At 39.5% G+C, this 16437-nt stretch overlaps 3 long non-coding RNA genes and 1 pseudogene across 7 annotated transcripts; 1 reads left to right on the top strand and 3 right to left on the bottom strand.

Annotated features, from left to right (window-relative positions):
• Positions 1 to 246: 246 nt before the first annotated feature.
• LOC130697788 (uncharacterized) lies at positions 247 to 781 on the bottom strand. The gene is made up of 2 exons (XR_009003029.1): positions 649 to 781; positions 247 to 585 (listed from the first exon to the last, which is right to left on the bottom strand). It is a non-coding gene; the product is annotated as an uncharacterized LOC130697788 (long non-coding RNA).
• A 71-nt stretch (positions 782 to 852) lies between these two features.
• On the bottom strand, positions 853 to 3197 carry LOC130697779 (uncharacterized). Of its 5 annotated transcripts, none has more exons than XR_009421234.1 (7): positions 3078 to 3197; positions 2410 to 2652; positions 2189 to 2337; positions 1663 to 2124; positions 1456 to 1581; positions 1137 to 1400; positions 853 to 1073 (listed from the first exon to the last, which is right to left on the bottom strand). It is a non-coding gene; the product is annotated as an uncharacterized LOC130697779 (long non-coding RNA). The 5 variants fall into 5 exon arrangements; XR_009421237.1 differs by having other exon boundaries at positions 1456 to 1777; positions 1834 to 2124; XR_009421235.1 differs by having other exon boundaries at positions 1456 to 1761; positions 1834 to 2124.
• Positions 3198 to 6020: 2823 nt separating this feature from the next.
• Positions 6021 to 12070, bottom strand: LOC132088073 (uncharacterized). Its single transcript, XR_009421230.1, has 8 exons — positions 12010 to 12070; positions 7213 to 7309; positions 7078 to 7151; positions 6868 to 7015; positions 6645 to 6804; positions 6433 to 6583; positions 6179 to 6369; positions 6021 to 6112 (listed from the first exon to the last, which is right to left on the bottom strand). It is a non-coding gene; the product is annotated as an uncharacterized LOC132088073 (long non-coding RNA).
• A 511-nt stretch (positions 12071 to 12581) lies between these two features.
• Positions 12582 to 14221, top strand: LOC130697771 (glycoprotein-N-acetylgalactosamine 3-beta-galactosyltransferase 1-like; annotated as a pseudogene).
• Positions 14222 to 16437: the final 2216 nt, after the last annotated feature.

Below are 16437 nucleotides of genomic sequence, written 5' to 3'. Positions count from 1 at the left end.
AGAAGCACCATTAGTTTTTCTTAAGTTTTCCATTGGAATATGACATATTTAACAGAAACTTTCGAACACAGCTTTCACCGTTCACACTTAGTCAGCAAGTAAATAGTGACACAGCAGCGTCATCTTGTTTTCCAATTAACAACCGAAAAATTCATCAAAATTGAAAATATTGCTTTTTTGAGACGGGAACTGTATTGATGTGAACTCTTTAAACATACTTTTAGATCGTGAATCACTCACACACAATCACATTTTTTCACTGACTTTTATTTATTTATCCAAAAACCTAGATATTTCTAGGAAAATACATGATTTGGGTTCACAGTTCAACAAGGATGCTGATTGCGCTTCACACACATCTAGAAATTTCGCAAGTTGACGTATCTCTGGATTGTTAGCTAGTCAACATCTGCATGATAATACACTTTTCTTTTTTTTTTGAACAGCTGCAATGGTATTTCGGTCATAAGTTCCACGGAAAAATTTCTCCATTGAGGCAAGAACGCCAATTGTGCGTTATCTTGTGCCTATTTTCAATTAAATGGATACGCCGTCACTTTTCTGATCGGAAGAGCTCACTTTGGCCTGGAATATTGTTTTGAATGGTGTAATTAGTATACATTGCATACATTAAATTGGATCAATTACTTTTTGGCATACGTTCAATTGTGTGAGGCTGTCAAACCGTCGACAGGTGGTATCTAAAGGAGGAAATCAGCTACGAGCTTGCGGACTCTAAACAAACGCAAAACTAATAAAAAATTATAAAGATAGCCTGAAACCAAATTGTAAAGTAAATTAATTTTAGTTTCCAGCACTTCATCAATCAAACATCGTCAACGTTGGCACAGGTGATTTTTCCATGTTCATTGTTTCAGGTCACCAATTTCTACTATATGATTCAAGAGGAAATGAGGTTACACGAACAGAAAATTAACCATACAATTCAACTGATAGATAAAAACACCATGATGCGTGGAAGTGAAATACACCACATCACAACTGTTAAAACTGTCAGAACATTCACCACCCATGCAAAACATTTTCTGATTCATTGATCTTCATCACCTAGCCTATACCACGAAAACCAAACACAATTAGTGCATAACGTTTTGCTGATGAAAGCTAACATATACCTGACAAATTTACTGCAGACCAGCAATTCCTGATGGACTCCCACACAACATTCCAGATAAACAAAACAGTAGTTATTCCTAAACAAACATCTTGCAATAGTGGTCAATATAATGCAGTAACTGGTAAACATAAAATCTCACATGAACAACAAATGTGAACGGAACCATTCGAAAATGAGGTAAACAATTTCAAAAATGAATTTGCACAAAAAGGATTTTAACTAAAACACTACCAGAGAACGAAGTTTTTCCTTCCACCTTTTCCTAATTTTAAAATCAATTAAAGAAACATAATTGTTAAGCAAATCTCACTGTGTACCTTTTTGTTGGTTGAATTTGGGAATGGCTTACTAGTTGGAATAAGTTTTTTTCTTTTACCCCAGATTTGCTTTCCGGGCAGCGCACTTCCAACTTTTTCTGCTGATCACAGTATCTGCATGACCCGCTGCAGAATTATCGCAAGTGAAGAGGAAATCGGGTCACAGATACAAAGGGGCACAGGTACACGTTTATTTTCTTTAAATACCATAACGAGTGAAATAAACGAATCCGAAGAGCTTCGGTAATCATTCCAACTACCATAATTTTTTTGGCACTGAGCCTCCGTCAATTTTCTTTCCCAATCCTTTATAATTAAGAATCTGCCTTTAGAAAAATAAAACAAAAATCAGTGTAAATTTCTTGTCAATTGAATTACCTAAAACTGTGGAATCCTAGAGACATAATATTCTGCAAACTCTTTGAATCCCTTGAAAGCAGAAAAATTTCTGCTAAAAGGTCCATGTTAGCCAGATACAGGTCAACTGGTACTTCCTTTTCGACTGGCATTGGCAGTGATAAATAACAAGTAGGATCAAATGCAACTGAGACCTCATCAGACCCCATACAAACCAAAGCCAATTTCAATACCCAACTAAAGAGATCTACTACTACAGAATCTATCTGTATTCTACTTATGATAAAATACCCAACATTCATGTGCAGCTTCCTGAAAAATAAAATGAGTTGGAACACAAGTGAACCTTGCTAATAAAAATTTGTAGCTATTTCACCTATATTTTGTCAGTGTCCATCGATGCAAGACTTCTTCAAAATCGGATTCAGATGTTCGTCTAAGCCCCCCCAGAACAACGTAGAGTAGTTCTCGCGAAGCAGGGTGCTGGTATCCGGGAAACTGCAGAGCAAATCTACCGACTTGCAACTTACCCAATTCAAAATCGTTACGATGCACAAGTTAAAAACCTAGCTTTTACAAAGCAAGTAAATGGTATACCTTAAATACACTCGAAGGTAATGCATGGTCACCTTGGTAAGGTGTCCGCCAGACCACATCGTTCGTACAAGATGGCGCCGAGCATTTGCAGTTCCTCCCTTGGATTTCACCTACAAAAATAAAGGTCTGCCACGTTCGGCTGCCGTGATATAACTAGCCGCTACGACGCCATGATAAATGTGGCCATCAGCAGCTCAGCTCAGCACAGCACCTGGGCCACCTAGCGACTAGCCCCCTACGAGCCTAAAGCAAATATTTTGTTTGACAAATAAGACTTTAATTGAATAAAAAAAAAATTTTTTTAATGGGATGGGAAGAAAAAAAATCTAGGTATTGAAATAAACCACAAAAAAAAAACAACAGAAAGACTAAGAACTTAATCTAATTAAATCAATGTGCGTTGGTTCGTACGATGTTTCGTCGACTGGATCATTCGCAACAACGTGACTTTTCTAATAACTTATACATCTACTTACTAATGCCATCAACTTTCGTTTTTCAAAATACGGAATTACATGACATCACGTATTTTACCGCCTGCTCCCTCCGAGACTCTTACGGCGCTATACACCATTTTTATTAAAATCTTTTGGTTATGGGGAACTTACTGAACAATGAGTCGTGTAATTTATTGTTTCCAATCTATTTTACAGAAGCCAAGCCACTACCTGTATGCACCATCATTGACGAGAGCGGTAGGTTGTCAGGGTAGGCTGAATCTTTCCATAAGTTTACCCTGTTCCGTGAGATTTTTTCTAACTTTTGTCCTCATATAATAGATGGGGCAATCTCGGCTAAATGTGGCAAACGATTAGTATTAAGTATGTAACATGATTAGGATATCACTCAAACTATTTACTTGCAACAAAGAATCTCTTCGTTGAGACTTCCCTGGCACCGTTGACATTCTGTCCATAAACGATTAAACTTCTCTTCGAGAGCATAAAGTTGGCCAATTTCCCTCTGGTAGAACTCCGATTCTTTCGGCTTGCAAAATCTGTTTAAATTGGAACAGCAAATTTAACAAACATCGCCGAGATAGGCAGAAATTAGACTTACTTGCATACAGCACTATCGTCTGGAAGGACGGTTTTGCATCCAACACAGGTGGATTTGCGTGTGGTAAAGCTAGCCAATCCACCAATTTTTGAAGTAACAAATGAAGGCGTCCGGGTATGGTAACCATCTACAATACGGAATACAAACCGTTCAATTATGTCAAGCAAATAAAGGCGATAAGTCCATGTTTACGTAGCAACAATGATTCCGCTTTAGATCCAAGTATGGGTTCCAAAATCCGAACAAGGGGTTTTGAAAGCTGATTTTCCAAATGGTATGGGGCATCAATAGGTACGCTGTATTCCATTACAAAAATAGGGTTTACCGTCTAAAGAAGACGTATGAAAACTTAATAGTTCATGAGAAATTTGAAATCCAAAGACGAATCTTGAGGTAGGCTGGTGTACTTTTAGCGGCTGCGATAATGACATACGGAACTCGATCCCCTAATTTTGGGGTTGTACCAGCATCTCGCTTACGCATCTTGTGAGCTAGTTCCACATGTGCCTGTTTGCTGGCGTAGTCTTTATCTGTTTTAGTCAGCTCCTTTTTAATAAAAGAAAGCAAACGGATAAAATCACAGTATTCCAAAACATAGTTACGCCCTACCTTGGTAATCATCAGAAGTGAGATATCGACTTTGTTGCGCAGCAAGTCGAAAATAGATTGTTTGGCGTATTCTAGTGCTCCACCCGGATCTCTAAGAGAAAATATCAAAACCTCAAACTTTGAATACTAAAACTGATGACTTTTTGTTTACCGATCAATCAAACTTTTCTGCAGACCAGCTATTGATAAGATTGGCAACGAGTTGACAATTATCACGACGAACAGTTTCTAAACCCTTACAATCCATTTTGTCAAACTTTTCAGGTTTGGTCCAATACAATCCTGGATACCTGTGAAGACAGAAACAGACAGTGCAACTGGTATCTCATCTAACAAGTCTTTATAAATCAGAACCGTAATTACCTCTTTTCGTTGATCAATAAATAGGGGTAATAGACTTTTTCGAATTCCAAATTAATGGGTTTGACAAATTTTGCCGACACAAATGCGGCAGCTTCTCGGCCTAATTCCATGGCTTCGGCCACCGTGGGTACACCGAATTTCACCATTACGGAATCTGTGTTACCATAGATTACCTGACGTGACACTAATTGAGAAAATCCTCGAGTCGCCCCGCGGTCGCGACAAGAGTATTGCACCCAGCTTGAAGATTTGACCGATGATGGCTCGTGACAGTTCCTTGATATATGACAGATTTTAAAACCGAATTGTAGGAGAATTTACACGCCCCGCGGTGAATTTGAATCGAAAATTCACGAGTGCGTGCGACAATTACAACTTCTGGCTTTTGAACCATGGCGGGGATGCACCAGAAACACCTTGTTCTAACAATATGTTCATAAACGGTACCAAGTACGCCGCCTATATGAAAAAATGTGAAATTTTAGATGACTTAATCAACGAATGTCACGAAGGGTTTCTTGAGTATCTTAAATGCAATTGGACCTTTTCGTAGTCGCAATCACAGACGTGCCCACTCAAAATTACTTTTACCTCAACTTACCCAGTTCATATCGACCCATTCGAATCAAGTTAGTACGAAGGCATCAAGGTTTCAAAATTACACAGCGTTCATTAATTGGATTACCGTTTTGCCGGAGCCCGTGACAGCACAAGTAATCAAATCTCTTTTGGCAAGAATATCTGCAACTGAAGCTTTCTGTATAGGTGTTGATTTTATGTAGCCAGCAATCTTAATGTTTTGAAGTAGTAGTGGGCGCAGGCCGGCTTCTTCGAATGATGTTATTTATCGAGGTACATTTTTTTCTGTAACCTAAAGCAAATCCAAATAGATATTTTCAAAACATAAACTACTGTTTCGAAAAATGGTTTACCTGGAGGACGACTTTATCAAAATTGTTAAAGTGTTCCCCACAGACGATCCCCTTAAACAGTTCCTTTTCATCGCATGTCACAGCTTCTGGAATGTATTGTTCACGCAGCTTTCCGTCGATTCATCAATAGATTCGGGCAGCATTTCGAGGTGTGGCCGGACTCGGCTGGAGATTCGGGCTGAGAAATAGTTAATCATGGAAACTCACCGACATCCACGACGGAATAAGTAAACGATGTTGTCCTCGTAGATATGGCATCCACTGTCATGTCATCCCCGTCGGATTTGCCGTCCCCTTTCTTGCACTTTGGTAACAGGAAGCAAATGGTTGCTAGTCCCTATAGAAGGAAATAAACAATACATCTAATTATTTGTTAATAGTCATTTTTGCATAAAACTTAACACTGTAATTTGGACAGAGAAGACGACGACAGCCGTCATTTGGAAACCAATGTGGTCCACTAAAATGCCAGTCCCAGCGCGTGAAACAAAACGCCCAGCACCACTAAGAGACGACCATATACCGGCAACAAGCCCGTGAGTACTGGGATTATCCGGATAACCAGCATGTCTATTATCAAAACGAAAAAAAAAAAAAGAAATGAATACTGGTACAGTAAATTGATTTTTTTAAATGTGGCTTACATAGCTTCTCTCATGGCATCAACGACCCCCGAAACTTGTTGCCCTGCAAACGCAACTCCACTTTGTGCCAATGCGATACCGACAACAGCTAGATTTCTAAAATAAAATCAAACAATGATACTAGTTAAACGGTTTGAACTTTAGAATTGAAATCAAAAGTACCGATCAATAGGAACGAAGCGAAAAGGCCCCAGCAAAAATATGGACAAGGCTCCGATCATGGTACTGGAAAAAAGGCAGAGCTTCACAGGTCCACGGCGATCGCACAAGTATCCCCAAATAGGGCTGGCTATACTGTTGGCACCGTCTTTCAGTTCGAAAAAGATACCCACGTAAAATGGTGTCAAGTCAAACTGCAAACAAAACATAAAATGATTCTAAAGAAATTAATAATAACGCCAAGTCGGAAAACATACCGTACGCAACACTTGCGGTTCAAGGTTGATCGAGAGGAACCCGTTCGACATGTCGATACGATGAACGTGAAGAACGGGATCCAAATGGATGGAATACACAAAATAGCCAATGGCGATTGAGTTTTAGTCGATCCCTCGTCATACTGTGACACTAAAATGTTGAGAAACGAGATGAGAAGACTGGTGACGTACAACATTTTGAACTAATTTACCGTCATAATCGGGAAGAAAGGGTAATGCCATAAAGGCCATAAAAGTTTGAATTCCGCCCATGAGGATAAAGGGAGTCTTAACACCACCGACTTCGTACAATGCACCGCCGACTATAGGACCAGCAAGCTGGGCAATGTTCATCATGGTTCTTGTAAGATTCTAAAATTAGAACAATGGTAGAAATTGAACAGCGAACGCTAAACCTGCATTAGTGAATCTTACAAAGATTTTGGCAACGGAATTGGGAAACTCCACACCAGTGTACGTAAACGTCGCCGTAATTGTTCCAGCGTTTCCGGCAGCGTGAATGACGCGGAACAATATAGATATTACGACGAATGAACCCCCGGGAGGGAAATACTCTAAAAAGCTTTTAAAGTTTACTGATTAAAACCCAGCTTTTGCGTTTTTTTTGTGTAATTTACTACTCACCCCGATAATAAGCAGCAAATACCTCCAATGAAAACTCCAGAAACAAAGGTGAACCGAACGCCACTAACTTTTAGCTGAAAGAAAGATGAAGATGCAAATTACACGTTTATGGAACAAATTTGGGGTAATATTTACGTTTTTCCAATAAAAGGAGTGTGACAAGAAACGATGTCAGGCAGTTGGTACCAATAATAAATCCATAAATGGATACTGTGGCACCCTTATCTTCAGCCTAGAGATTAAAGCAAACATTTAGATTTCACATTACATATGATCTTATTTCACAGATACTTACAATTTAGGGAAAGAACGGGGGAAAAGGCAAATGATGATGTAAGAGTTGCTAATGAGAGAACAACCAATAGAAGCCATTGTCTGGGTGCCGCGCACACCTATATTTTTTCTTCTTAAGCCCTCCACAACCTCCATTATGGAACCACTGTCAGATGATGCTGTTGACAGGCATCTATCTTTTTTGACAGCATCGTCCTTCGTGCTCAACTCCTTTTTGTTTGGAGTAATAAGTGTTGATTCAACCTTTTCAGTCGTTTTTTGCACCTGGTCATGCCAAAGCACTGGTGATGTTTCAGCCATCGAAACTGACCTATTCTTTTGCTGTCTTTCTGGATAGGGTGGGTATGGCAAACATGGCTGAGCCAAGGTTGTGAACGATCCAACATACCCATTCTTCAAACTGCTTGTGCTATTTAACTTCTCTTTAGCTATAAATAAAAAGAGCAATAGTAGTCAAATTTCTTTGGCATGCTAAAGAGCAAGACTGAAGCAAATAACAACGTAGGTCTGCTTCGAGGTGCAAACGAAAAACACGAATTGGCTAAAGCGTGGAATTGGAGCACGGGACGGTATATCGTGGAAATGATAGCGGAAACAGTAATAACCACCAGGGTATATGTCCTATAGACGGCATGCATGTGAATTCAGAAGATTCCAAAACTGAGATAGTTTTTCACGAAATAAAAATACTTTTTAGAGTTTTTTTACGGTTATTTGTGTTGAACATTACGGGAAAAATTCTAATTCATTTAATTTCCTTCACACAATTCAAATTACCTTATTTTATTAACATTTTTTTTTGAAAAAACATCAGAGTTTGAGCAGTGATGGGTTCTGTCTTCCGTCGAAAAATGCCATAAAGCGAGACAGCGAGCGGTGTTTTTCAAGCACCCGAAGTAAATCGAAATATTCAAAATGGTTCCCTCATTTATGAATATCTTCTCGTTCGTCACAGCATTAACAGGATCTTCCAGCAGAGAAGAACAACCTGAACAGTTGACACCAGAAAACAGGAGCGACTTGTTACAAAAATGTAACATGACGCATCCTTTACCCCAGAATACTTCATCTAGTACTGTTTGCCAAGCAGAGAAACCAGATGGAACTACGCCTAGGCCTAAAGCTGGATTTCGAGACACTGACTTGAAATTTTACAAAGATGAACCGAAGCGGACAAATAGAAATCTGACTGCGGCGAAATTGTCATTAAACGAGGCAGCAGAGACGCGTCGTCAAGTCCCGAGATCAAAACCATCCCCGTTTCTTGGTCGCCGGAAAGAGCTGTTAAGAATGCTCGGCCCCCCTCCCACAGACGCCGATACAGTAAGCGAACCAACGATCAACACGACACCTGCAAAGGGCGTCCAAAAGTCGAAGCTATCACAATTATTCGAGCGAATGAAAAAGAAATTAGTCAAACCGGGATTCTTGACAGAAGACAAACCCATCAAGACCAAGTCCGTGCAGGTAACAATGAACGGGCATCAAGTGGATATGGTGATTGACAAAGGCTGTGAACATTCAATCATCAGTTTAGACCAATGGCAAAAATTAGACGAGCCAGAATTAACGCCTTTTACGAAGATCACTTTGGTCATGGCGAAGCGTACAGGGAAGTTCAAAGAGCACGTAAAATTGGATGAGCTCGTTGGATTTTTCTACCCCTTTGTTGAATTAGAAGGCGAATCATTTACAACCCCAATTTACGTGTCTGCAGGATATAAGGCTATGCCCAACTTCCTGGGTCGTAGACACTTCCACAACCTCCGTTTACATAAAGAAAATGCGCATTTGATCAAAATTACACGCACAACGGGAAATGAAACGCCTCCCCAAACGCCGACAAACAAATCAGATGCCGGACCTAAAACAGTGCTAGACTTGACCGGTTCTATGATCAATTACTTGGGGTTACGCATTGAGATGGCAAAACACAAGAATAATGAAAATCGCGAAGACTATGAGCAGTACATGTCACAGACCATAATGGACATAATGGTAGCGTTCGAGACAAAAAGGGCCGACTCCCAGAACGAATTTGAACCGCTAGTCATTGAGCTCGAAGAACCCGACAGTATCGACAACCTCAGGAAGACTTTTTCTGAGCTTAAAAATATTTATGAAAATGACAGAAGGAGGTCCTGCGAAGTTATACGTGATGCAGAAGACGAGCTTAAAAATAAAAAAAACAAACTTGCTTCTGCGTCATCGGAAGTAGAGCGCGCGGAACTAACCGAACTTGTCCAGCGAAGAGAAAAAGCCCTGCAAGTGATTGTCGAAAACGAAAATATGGATTTTGAGAAGAAGATGGCAGAAGTGGCTTTCGCTAAAGAAATGTTTCCGAAGCCAAAGGCAGAAAACAAGGGGAAGAAATTCTTCAAAGGACTCAAAACGATGTTTGGACATCGTTCTTCTAACAACGAAATGAAAGCAGAGGAGAAGGTCTAACAATGAATATGTTTTGAAGCTTAGATAATTCTGTGTGCTTTGGTTTTGTTTAAATTCGTAACGTTTAAAGGAAGGGGCAAAATTGATCTGATTCGATGTGGTGGCTGCAAATTGATGGCATTATGATCTACTGGACGGAAGTGAATGGCGACATACGACAATGAACATCTTTGACGCTTAGGAAACCTGTTTGCTGACAAAGGAAGCAGTTTCCTAATCTCTTTGTGGTCATTGTCATTGGTATCGATTTTTCATTTCTGTTTGATTGTAACTTTGGCGACTGATGTGCATTGGCTACGGGACACCGGCATTTTGATACACTGAACGTTAATAGGTGAAGAGAGACGACAATGGCATAATTGGTTAAGAAATAACTATGCTGTTAAAGCGGAAAAGTTTTTTTATCGTTATGGCCATTGTCACCTCTCTCCCACCCCCAATTTCATTCGGTTATCATGATGCCACCAAGTTTCAGCCAATGTATTTGGTTTCAGAAGGTTCTATCGGACTGAAGGAAGAATTGATGACAAAGATCATTTTTGATACTTTGAATACCTGTCTGCTGTTTGAGTACTTTGGTACTGTGTAAGCAGGCAGGTTTTCATATTCAGAAATGATCCATTTATCATTCCTTCACTTACGTTTCATTCTTATCATGATGCCTGTCTATTTGTAGTTATTCGAAAATAGGGGACCATCGTTGCAGACACTGTAAACTGGTCTTTTAAATTTCAATAGCTGCCATTTTGAATGATGTGAAATTTGTACCTTCATTGGGACGGGACGTGACTTGAACAAAGTCCACTGGTTTTCTAAGCATCCTTACATTTTCTTACATTTGCACACAGATGCACACAGACATCGGCATTTTGATACACTGAACGTTAGTAGGTGAGGAGAGACGACAATGGCACTATTGGTTAAGAAATAACTATGCTGTTAAAGCGGAAAAGTTTTTTAATCGTTACGGCCATTGTCACCTCTCTCACCCACCGCGCTTTCATTCGGTTATCACGATACATCCAAACTTGCAGCATTTGTAATTGGATTTCACAAGGTTAGATTGGGACGGAAGGAAGAATGGGTGACAATGTTCGTTTTTAATACTTTGAAAACCTGTTCGCTGTGTGAGTACTTTATGTACTGTATAAGTGGACAGGTTTTCTTATTCAGAAATGATCCGTTTTTCATTCCTTCACGTACGTTCCTTTATAACCATGACGCCGTCTATTTGCAGTCTTTGTAAACTACTTGGCAAAACATACGCCATTTGAACAATAAAAAGAAAATCAACAAAAGGCGCAACGCGCGTACTTAAGAAGTACCGAGATTTTTTTAGCATCGAAGCACAATCATTGTTATGCCTCTCCATCTTTTCCTTTCATTCGATTTCTTCCCTAAAATCAACGTTTCCTTACCACAATTGTCATTTCGGAAAATAATTTGGTTCTTGAAAATAAAAATGTAAAAAATACTTTGAATAAATTCTTGTGTTTTAATATTTAGTAGATAAATAAGGTTGCTTAAAACAAAATACTTGAGCATTTGACGAATTTGAAAAATTGAATCCTTGAACTCACAAGTTAAAGTATACAAAATAGCAGGTGATAGTCGTCAGAAATTCTAAAATAGGTATAGTACGGTACAAATCTAAAAGAAAAAGGAAGGAAGGCGAAAGGAACTAAACGCATAAACACTTGCTGACATGTTCGGTAAAAACGTTAAATAGTTATTGCACGACATCTCAGGTGACTGTTGGATGTTGTAACAAACAAATGCTGAAATCAAAAAGACCATTTCGAAACTGGAAAAGATACAGGCCTATACACAAGACTACGACGCTTAGATCGTACGAGATACTACTGAAAGCAGAAACGAATGTAGATGTTATTAGAGAGAAATCGCCTTACGCCAATTTCCTCGGCTGTCGACTCATCTACATCCTCTACCTCAAAACTTTGACGAATCAGGGAATTGGTGTCACTAGTTCGCAAATCAACGTATACCAACTAGCAGGTGATAAAATCATCAAAGATGTTTGCGTAACTAATAGGGAAAAAAAAGAAAAAATGGGGAGGGAGAGAATTCCATGCACAAAGACCAAATCCATAAATATTCACGCAGTTGATCCACAAAACCTACGAAGATGTCTATAGAACCCTCGTCTTCAAGTATTCAGAAAGAGCTTACCTTTTGGCGAATAACGCAGGAAGAAAGGTAAATGACCTTCACGCTGGTCAAGTTAATCCAATAAGCTCCTCCTGGATATCTGAAAAGAAAAACAATGCGATTTTTAGCAAAAGAATTCGAAATTCAGCACGCTCGCAAATGCTGAACATTTAAGAGATTCTAAAGCGCGGTTGACCAAGGTCAGACTCTCGTACCTACCAGAGCAAGAAAGAGGGACAGTGAACCCTCATAGGTGATCCAAGTGGAGCGCTGGTTGAGGAAATGAGTCGTGATCCACGTATGCCGGCACAGACGAACAAAATAAAGCGAAAGCCGATGACCTTCTACGTTCTGCTCAAGGCTTGAGAAGAGCTCCGCGACATTACCCGCGCATAAGAATCTGTTAAGATAAGGTAACAAAGAGCAAAAAATATTAGCCGAACGTTAATTAATATGAAAAGGGGACGCTTAATCAACTCAAAAAAAGTAGAACATTGCAACGTTTTCCCCAAGTATTTTTGACTGCCATGGCTCTCTTTTTGTGATTGTCGGGTGACGTCATAATCTTTTGATTTCTTATTTGTGCGGGGTCAATGCGCAGTTTTCGGCTGGGCAATAGCCTTGCGTCGGATGGAAATGATGTGACTATTCCAGTTGAGAAAGTGGAGGAGACAACAAAAATCAGCGTGGTTTCTTCAAACAGCCTAATCAAAGGTATCTTACTCGTTCACAAATAACTGGTTTCGTTTTTTTCAAAAATAGTTTCAAATTAAGCGTCCATCAAGCCAAAACAGTCTTTCGTTTTCTTTTTGTTTACAGGTAATGGAGTGCGTAGCAAGAGCGCCGATTTGTTCCAGAAAGAGCGCATTCTGTGCTGGATTATGACGTCACCCGACAATCACAAAAAGAGAGCCATGGCAGTCAAAAATACTTGGGGAAAACGTTGCAATGTTCTACTTTTTTTGAGTTCAGAAGAAGGTATCATTTCATTTCCACAATTTTTTCCCAAAATATTTTTAACATGATTTGCACAAACAAAAGATCCTAGTCTGCCAACCATCAAATTGCCTATAATCGAAGGGCGGGACCAACTTTGGGGTAAAACGAGAGAAGCATTTCGCCATATATGGAATCACTACCGAGATCAAGCCGATTGGTTTTTCAAGGCCGACGACGACACGTACGAAAATCCCTTCCCCTTTCCAAGAATTCGCTTAATCAACTCGTCTGCAGGTACGCCATTCTGGAAAACATGCGCTATTTTCTTTCGGCTTACAACACATCGAAACCCTTGTGGTTTGGGCATAAATTCAAGATCATAGTGAAACAAGGCTACTTGGGGTGGGGCTAAACGGGTATGTGCACCTTTGGCAATATTTTCTCTTTGAAGAATCGCACATTTAACGTCTCTCTCCCCGTTTTGTGTCACAGGAAAATGTATGAGTCGACTGAATGTGTCGGCCATGGACACGAGAGACGCCAAAGGCAGAGGAAGATTTTTCCGTTTTTTCCCGAACAACACATTTTCCCTGGGAAAGTAACAAAGGACTACTGGTATTGGCAATCCATTTACTACCCCGCCCAAGAGGTAACGCTATTTTTTTTTAAAGATAACTATAAAGATATCACCTCATTCTTCATGTCTACAGGGATTGGAATGTCGTTCGGACAGTGCAATCTCTTTCCACTACGTCAAACAAAATAGCCTGCGTCACAAGACACTCAACTTTGTTGGTAATGCAAATTTTCTTCTCACCGTTATCTTTCTGTCTGCGGTCTTGAGAATTGCGAAGAATAACTGGATATCTTTTACCGTAGGCGAAAGGATTGTTTGTTGTTTCTCCCCTTTTCATATTAATTAACGTTCGGCTAATATTTTTTGCTCTTTGTTACCTTATCTTAACAGATTCTTATGCGCGGGTAATGTCGCGGAGCTCTTCTCAAGCCTTGAGCAGAACGTAGAAGGTCATCGGCTTTCGCTTTATTTTGTTCGGCCGGCATACGTGGATCACGACTCATTTCCTCAACCAGCGCTCCACTTGGATCACCTATGAGGGTTCACTGTCCCTCTTTCTTGCTCTGGTAGGTACGAGAGTCTGACCTTGGTCAACCGCGCTTTAGAATCTCTTAAATGTTCAGCATTTGCGAGCGTGCTGAATTTCGAATTCTTTTGCTAAAAATCGCATTGTTTTTCTTTTCAGATATCCAGGAGGAGCTTATTGGATTAACTTGACCAGCGTGAAGGTCATTTACCTTTCTTCCTGCGTTATTCGCCAAAAGGTAAGCTCTTTCTGAATACTTGAAGACGAGGGTTCTATAGACATCTTCGTAGGTTTTGTGGATCAACTGCGTGAATATTTATGGATTTGGTCTTTGTGCATGGAATTCTCTCCCTCCCCATTTTTTCTTTTTTTTCCCTATTAGTTACGCAAACATCTTTGATGATTTTATCACCTGCTAGTTGGTATACGTTGATTTGCGAACTAGTGACACCAATTCCCTGATTCGTCAAAGTTTTGAGGTAGAGGATGTAGATGAGTCGACAGCCGAGGAAATTGGCGTAAGGCGATTTCTCTCTAATAACATCTACATTCGTTTCTGCTTTCAGTAGTATCTCGTACGATCTAAGCGTCGTAGTCTTGTGTATAGGCCTGTATCTTTTCCAGTTTCGAAATGGTCTTTTTGATTTCAGCATTTGTTTGTTACAACATCCAACAGTCACCTGAGATGTCGTGCAATAACTATTTAACGTTTTTACCGAACATGTCAGCAAGTGTTTATGCGTTTAGTTCCTTTCGCGTTCCTTCCTTTTTCTTTTAGATTTGTACCGTACTATACCTATTTTAGAATTTCTGACGACTATCACCTGCTATTTTGTATACTTTAACTTGTGAGTTCAAGGATTCAATTTTTCAAATTCGTCAAATGCTCAAGTATTTTGTTTTAAGCAACCTTATTTATCTACTAAATATTAAAACACAAGAATTTATTCAAAGTATTTTTTACATTTTTATTTTCAAGAACCAAATTATTTTCCGAAATGACAATTGTGGTAAGGAAACGTTGATTTTAGGGAAGAAATCGAATGAAAGGAAAAGATGGAGAGGCATAACAATGATTGTGCTTCGATGCTAAAAAAATCTCGGTACTTCTTAAGTACGCGCGTTGCGCCTTTTGTTGATTTTCTTTTTATTGTTCAAATGGCGTATGTTTTGCCAAGTAGTTTACAAAGACTGCAAATAGACGGCGTCATGGTTATAAAGGAACGTACGTGAAGGAATGAAAAACGGATCATTTGTGAATAAGAAAACCTGTCCACTTATACAGTACATAAAGTACTCACACAGCGAACAGGTTTTCAAAGTATTAAAAACGAACATTGTCACCCATTCTTCCTTCCGTCCCAATCTAACCTTGTGAAATCCAATTACAAATGCTGCAAGTTTGGATGTATCGTGATAACCGAATGAAAGCGCGGTGGGTGAGAGAGGTGACAATGGCCGTAACGATTAAAAAACTTTTCCGCTTTAACAGCATAGTTATTTCTTAACCAATAGTGCCATTGTCGTCTCTCCTCACCTACTAACGTTCAGTGTATCAAAATGCCGATGTCTGTGTGCATCTGTGTGCAAATGTAAGAAAATGTAAGGATGCTTAGAAAACCAGTGGACTTTGTTCAAGTCACGTCCCGTCCCAATGAAGGTACAAATTTCACATCATTCAAAATGGCAGCTATTGAAATTTAAAAGACCAGTTTACAGTGTCTGCAACGATGGTCCCCTATTTTCGAATAACTACAAATAGACAGGCATCATGATAAGAATGAAACGTAAGTGAAGGAATGATAAATGGATCATTTCTGAATATGAAAACCTGCCTGCTTACACAGTACCAAAGTACTCAAACAGCAGACAGGTATTCAAAGTATCAAAAATGATCTTTGTCATCAATTCTTCCTTCAGTCCGATAGAACCTTCTGAAACCAAATACATTGGCTGAAACTTGGTGGCATCATGATAACCGAATGAAATTGGGGGTGGGAGAGAGGTGACAATGGCCATAACGATAAAAAAACTTTTCCGCTTTAACAGCATAGTTATTTCTTAACCAATTATGCCATTGTCGTCTCTCTTCACCTATTAACGTTCAGTGTATCAAAATGCCGGTGTCCCGTAGCCAATGCACATCAGTCGCCAAAGTTACAATCAAACAGAAATGAAAAATCGATACCAATGACAATGACCACAAAGAGATTAGGAAACTGCTTCCTTTGTCAGCAAACAGGTTTCCTAAGCGTCAAAGATGTTCATTGTCGTATGTCGCCATTCACTTCCGTCCAGTAGATCATAATGCCATCAATTTGCAGCCACCACATCGAATCAGATCAATTTTGCCCCTTCCTTTAAACGTTACGAATTTAAACAAAACTAAAGCACACAGAATTATCTA

This window comes from Daphnia carinata, chromosome 6 (genome assembly GCF_022539665.2).
Source record: "Daphnia carinata strain CSIRO-1 chromosome 6, CSIRO_AGI_Dcar_HiC_V3, whole genome shotgun sequence".
In the NCBI taxonomy this organism is placed as follows: domain Eukaryota; kingdom Metazoa; phylum Arthropoda; class Branchiopoda; order Diplostraca; family Daphniidae; genus Daphnia; species Daphnia carinata.
The sequence above is the reverse complement of the archived record's forward strand: the minus strand, read 5'-3'. Positions and strand labels throughout refer to the sequence as shown.